This window comes from Necator americanus, chromosome I (assembly GCF_031761385.1).
Source record: "Necator americanus strain Aroian chromosome I, whole genome shotgun sequence".
Classification (NCBI taxonomy): domain Eukaryota; kingdom Metazoa; phylum Nematoda; class Chromadorea; order Rhabditida; family Ancylostomatidae; genus Necator; species Necator americanus.
This window is the reverse complement of record NC_087371.1, coordinates 11,454,542-11,460,541: the sequence shown is the minus strand read 5'-3', so window position 1 is coordinate 11,460,541 and position 6,000 is coordinate 11,454,542.

The window sequence follows — 6,000 nt, the reverse complement described above, 5'->3', positions numbered from 1 at the left end:
CCTGCCTAAAAAATGGGTTAGATGCGGCGCAGTCGGTTAAAGGTCCGCTGTAGCCACACGGTGGATGGTTCGAAACCGCCCTAGTGCAAACCAAGCCTTTCATCCTTCCGAGGTCGATAAACTGGTGTCGGACTTTTCTGGGAGGCTAAAAACACTGACTTGATTATCAGTTGGCCCCCGCAAGTCATTGTATGGACCAATACGCGTGCCAAAAAACCTCAACGATTACGAATTCGGTAAAACGCGTTGACGCATCCCAAGCGTATTGATGCGCCAGTGACTTCGACTTTAACTAACGAAAAATGCAATCAAGTGTACTTTAAAATCATGCTGAAGCAGCGGCGATAGGACAAATAAAATCTAATCCAATCTACTGTTTAGTCACAGCCAATAAATGCTATCTTATGTGTTTTAGACCCTTCTCACCACGCCAAAACTACCGAAAGAGTTTCGTTGCAAACTGTAAGAACTAGAGCTGAGACTGATGGTAATGACAGTGTACTGTATAAAAAAACCAGAAGCGAAATTCTACGGAAAACAGCTAATTCAGGATCTATTCAGTAGAGTAGAATTGGCAAAAATGGGGCGCAAATTCATTTATAACCTTCTGAAAACGACAAATAAGCAAAGAGAAATGTAATACCCGATGGATTAGTCCAGACCTTGATAATATGCAAATCACGCAAGTAATCTATAGAAAGAATGGTAAGTTTTTTTCTCTCTCTCGCAGCTTTTGAAACTGAATCGATCACCGAAATAGAAGAAGTGTAGACTATTGGTCATAGACTAGCGCTCCATAGAGTTTCAGTCAGGTAAGTCATTCACATGGTAAGTGTCAATTTTAATAGTTTTTTTTTTGTTTTGATTATTTCGTCTTACTTTCTTCTTATAAATTATTTAGAACGAGATGGTTTTCAGGAATGGTATTCCAAGTGCGTATCGGCGCTACGAAAGAGGATAGGCCGATAGCAGATTACAACCAGAAAGGATCGTATTATTGTCCAAGTGTACAGAAGTTATGTACACAACCAGGAACGATCGTACTAATGTGCAAGTGTACAGAAAATGTGTATAATTAGGGCAGAACAACATAAAGCTCGGTGCACTTCCGCAAACGGCTGCGCTCGAAGCGGTGCGGTGGAGCGTAACGTATAGAACCGAGGGAGGAACCTTGCTAGCACCACTCATTGCTGCAGTTTGCCAAGGTTCCACTGCGACGCTACGAGCGCAGCCGCCTGCGCAACTGCACCGCGTTTCATGCCGTTTTGACTGAACTGTATAACTCGTACCATAACACCACCACTAGTATTGATTTGGCAACAACTGGCTTTCAGGATAGGCTACCGTATAGGCAGGCTTCGAGAACGTTACAGATATGTCTTTGAAAAATCGGGGCTAATATCCCTAACAACAACAAGTAAACAGGAGTCCAACTTGCAGGACACTGTTTCGCATTCATAATTCCATGAGACACTACTCACTCAATTTTTGCACGGTAACCGCACGTGAATTGTAGAAATTGTTCCTAAATCTCACCATTGTACAGCAATAATCATAACAATGACGTTCTTTTACTTTTTTTGTTTTATGTAGTACTCCACAGCACTAACAAAAACTACTGTAATAGTACAAAAAATAGAGAAATTATTTGCTATACTACATTATTCGACTCCTGAATGTTGCCAAATATGTTGTCAAAATAATTCTAGTTAAAGGCAACGTCCCACGAATCTGGAGTGGCACGGATTTCTGGTGGAGTACTCGTATACGGGATCGTAGATTATTGAGAGAAGAGTGATTCCGTTCATTTCTTTCTAATTGCCGTAGAAGACAGCCCGGAAGATACGGCTTCGAGCGTTCCGGCGCACTATTTTTCACAAGGAGTTCGATTGGAGCGCGCCAGCCTTGTGCACGCGCCGCATCTTCCGGGCCGTTCTTTACGGCAGTTAGGAAGAAATTGACGGAATCATACTTCTCTTCATAATCTACTATTCCGTATACGAATACTCCACTTGAATTCCGTACCACCGCAGATTCGTGATACCTTTAAGAAGTGTGGTTTAAAATACTTCAAAGCGTCAGCGATCATTCCTTACTTCATATAATTGTTCAAATTTCGATTTTTTTCCTTCACCTTCACACTTTTTATGCGCGCCAAGCTTCAGCGTTTCGAGCTGTTTCTGTATAAGGCAAGGAACATGATTTGCTACACTTTGAGGGAACTTGTATTACTCTCAATTATATTCAATTATTATTAAAATCTATGGTAAGGTTGCCGAAAAGGGAACATCCGCAGGTCTGCAGCTCATTCGTATGCAGAGACGATGATAGATAAATAAGATAGATGTAGAATCGTAAACGGGAATAAAAACTTCATGTAAAACGAGTCTCAAACATGCGGTCTCCCTTTCTACTAGGAATTTTTCGAGTGTCTTTTTTTCACAGGGATTTAAGAGTTGCTAACAGAATCGAAGAACGTTTTGCATGATTGCAGATACATATACTGCAGATCGAGCACTAATCTAATCTAATATCCGTTCATCGCTCCTGTTCAGGACCTCTGAAGAATCGTGCCACTTTGATGATGCCTGACTCTATGGTATTGACTAGTACTGACTCTAGAGATGAAGATAGAACCGGTTACATCACCATCACCAGAACAGCCAAGCGAAATCGACTCGATCGAATAGTACCAACTGACCAGAAAACACTAGCTTTTTGCCCGTTATCTTTTCGAGGAATTTTGCAATTCTGATGATAGCAAGAGTCGAAAGTTATGAATGCTATGAGTATAGAGATATCTTGGCCAGTTCCTCTAAAGCAGTCTCTCTAAAAGTTCCTCTGAATACAGCACGATCAAAAATTGGCTATTTCTTTGCTGCTTTCCGTTCCCGCGTCTCGAATGCAAGAAGGACCACTTATTTGACTTATTCCTTTTCCTCGAAGCTCAACTGCCGCAACGTCAAAAAAGCGATTCGGAATGATTTTTGATCTGGTGTAGTCAAAAATTTCGTCGAGAAATGCATCCTTTCATACTCCTTTCACACAATACCTTCCCATAAATCAAAATTTTAGATCGTACTGTCGATCAATTATGCTAGACCAAACATACAAATTTGTTGAGGTGAACGCGTTACCGGGATGAATCATCCGTACCAAGAATTATGATGAGATACTCCATAGAAACAGGCACATCAGAGTTCATGTTTTAAATCCTTTCATGTAATTGTAAACCCAAAACATGATTTTTGAGTATGTACAGCTTTGTAATATCTGATAACAAGGTCGTAGAATATGTGCAACTGTAAATAAAAGTTTTCTCGTTATTCGTTCTATTTTCTAAAAAATCCAAAGAAATAAAAATTTCAATAATCCTTTGCTACTACAACAAAAACAAAAGTAGTATCGAGTTTGATAAGCTGTACACGAGGTTGATAAATAAATTTATTGGCTAACGTTTCGGCTATGTCGCCTTCTTCAGAGCCTGAAAAGGGAGGATTCAATCTACAATTTAAACGACCAACCTCTCCACAACTAAACTGATAAACTCCACGCCTACTTTCAATCACCAATTTAGTACCTACACTGAATGCTCACCTTAGATCGGAGACGCCTAGCACGGACCGCTGACTAGTCGATCACGAGGGCGAATGGTTCGAATGCCACATTCGGATCGGAAGAACGATTCGAGATATGGCGCGAGTTCCCGCGTTATCGTCAGACATTCGCCCTTGCGGTTCATTTTTGGATTTTTGGCTTGAATCCAAAATGCCTCCAGCGATTTCCGAGCCAACATTTTAGATTCGTGCGGTAAGATTTGGACCCTAATTTCGAAAACTAAAGTTATTGGAAATGGAAAGGCGAAACATGAAAAACACTCAAAAACTAACCATTGAGTTTCTACCTATGAGTAATGTATGAAACATAGCAAGACTGTAGCTAAATCTCACTATCATGTAAATTATTAGGAAAATTCATATAATTGGTTTATAACAAGCCCATCAGCTTAACATTTTCAAACGCTTATTTTTGGCTACTTCAAGATATTCTCAAATTCGTTCGTGGACTTGGCAACGTTTCACCGTCCAGAAAATCTAATGACCTTCACTGCTTTACTGCAATGAAAAACAAATGTTACGGGATAAATAATTACGCATAATTGTGATACCTGGCTGTAAATTAAGCTGAGAATCACGCCGATTCAGCCTTGAAATAATACGTCGAACACCATGCTCTTGAAATCGAGCTAAACGAACCTATCGGAGAATGTGCAGTTGGTCCGAAATTACATTAAAGGCATCACCCCACGAATCTGAGGTGGTACGGGTTTCAAGCGGGTAATCGCAATACGGGGTCGTAGATTGTGGGGAAGATGGTGATTCCGTCCATATCTCCCTGTAACAGCGTAAACGGACGGCCCCGGAATGATGTTTCTTACGACGGCTTTTGTTGCAATGCGCAACCATTGTGCCCCGCCCCTCTTGCGATTCGTCCGAATCGGTTTTATCCCGTACCACCCCAGATTTGTGGGGTGATGCCTTAAATTTAAAGAAAGGTGCGGAAGAAAAGTGCAACGTACCACCTATATCGTGTCCGCCATAGAGTTGTCACGCATTTCCTGCCGTGATAGAACCGAGTTTTGTTCTTAATTGATTTTCTTGATCTGTAGCCAAGATTGTTATTGATATTAAACAACAGCTAACGTTTCGGCGTTATCGCCTTCGTCAGAGCCTGGGAAATTCAAAGCCATTAGTGATTTATCCTCTCAAGCGCCTCATCACCCTACAGAAAGCATCCAAACGGTAGCCAAACTCAAACAGCAACACATTGGCTAGGGCTTGACAACAACGTTAGCTGTTGTTTAATAAAGACGATCAATAACAATATTGACTACAGTTCAAGAAAATCAATTAAAAATTACGTCTCAGCATGCCGAGATTCAAAGACAGTCGAACATGGGCAATACTCGAGTTTTGTTCATTAGTAGTAGTATAATTCGATGCCAGAAATTCTGTCAAAATCAATCAAAAACAGATGCCCATATAACTTCCGGATTTCACCTTCTCCTGCTGCTCCTGCTAATCCTGCTAGACCGCAATTTTTGTTGAAAAAGTTTAATGAAGTGTAGAACCAATAATCTTTTCCCTTAATTTGCATCAATCGTTGTTGCTGTTGCCTACTTTCAATACAAATCAAAAACTAAGTCGTTAATTCAATTAAGATACAAACATTGTATATAAAAAATATGCAGCGTCTTTTTGAAGGAGACTTAGATCTTCTATTTTTCTTCTTCGAATTTGTGTTATTTGATTTCTTGCAATGTCTTAAAACGGTTTTGATGCGTTTTGATGCGAAAAGATACTTTCAAAGCTGTACCAAATCATAAAGTGCAGTGTACAGCCTAGTAAAAACCTTTTATTTGTAGTGAGTGTCGCGTGAACGATCGCGTAGAAAGCAACACCGCCTTAAAGGCAGCATACTACGAATCTGGGGTGGTACGGATTTCAGGTGAAGTATCCGTATACGGGGTCGTAGATTATGGAGACCGGGGTGGTTCCTCTCATCTCTCCCTGAATCACTGCAAGCAGCCGGCCCCTGAATGCTGTTTTGTACGATGCCTTCTATTGGAGCGCGCCACCCTTGCATGCGTAGCTCCCTTACTGCCTATCACGGGAAGTCCAAATTGGTTTTTGACGAGTCGCAGTGCGGAGGCGGCGCAAGGGGTGGATAGGATAGATAATAGATAGCGTCGTACAAAACAGCATTCTGGAGGCGGCTGTTTGCAGTGATGCAGGGAGAGATGAGCGGAACCACACCCCTCTCCATAATCTACGACCCCGTATACAGATACTTCACCTGAAATCGCACCAACTCAGGTTCGTGGTATGTCCAAATTGGTACGGGAAGTCCTGTATCACTGCAAACAGCATGAGTAGGACATGTTAAGACCTGCGCGTTAGTCGCACTAACACGTTAGGTTATGTCAAACATACTTTCGTC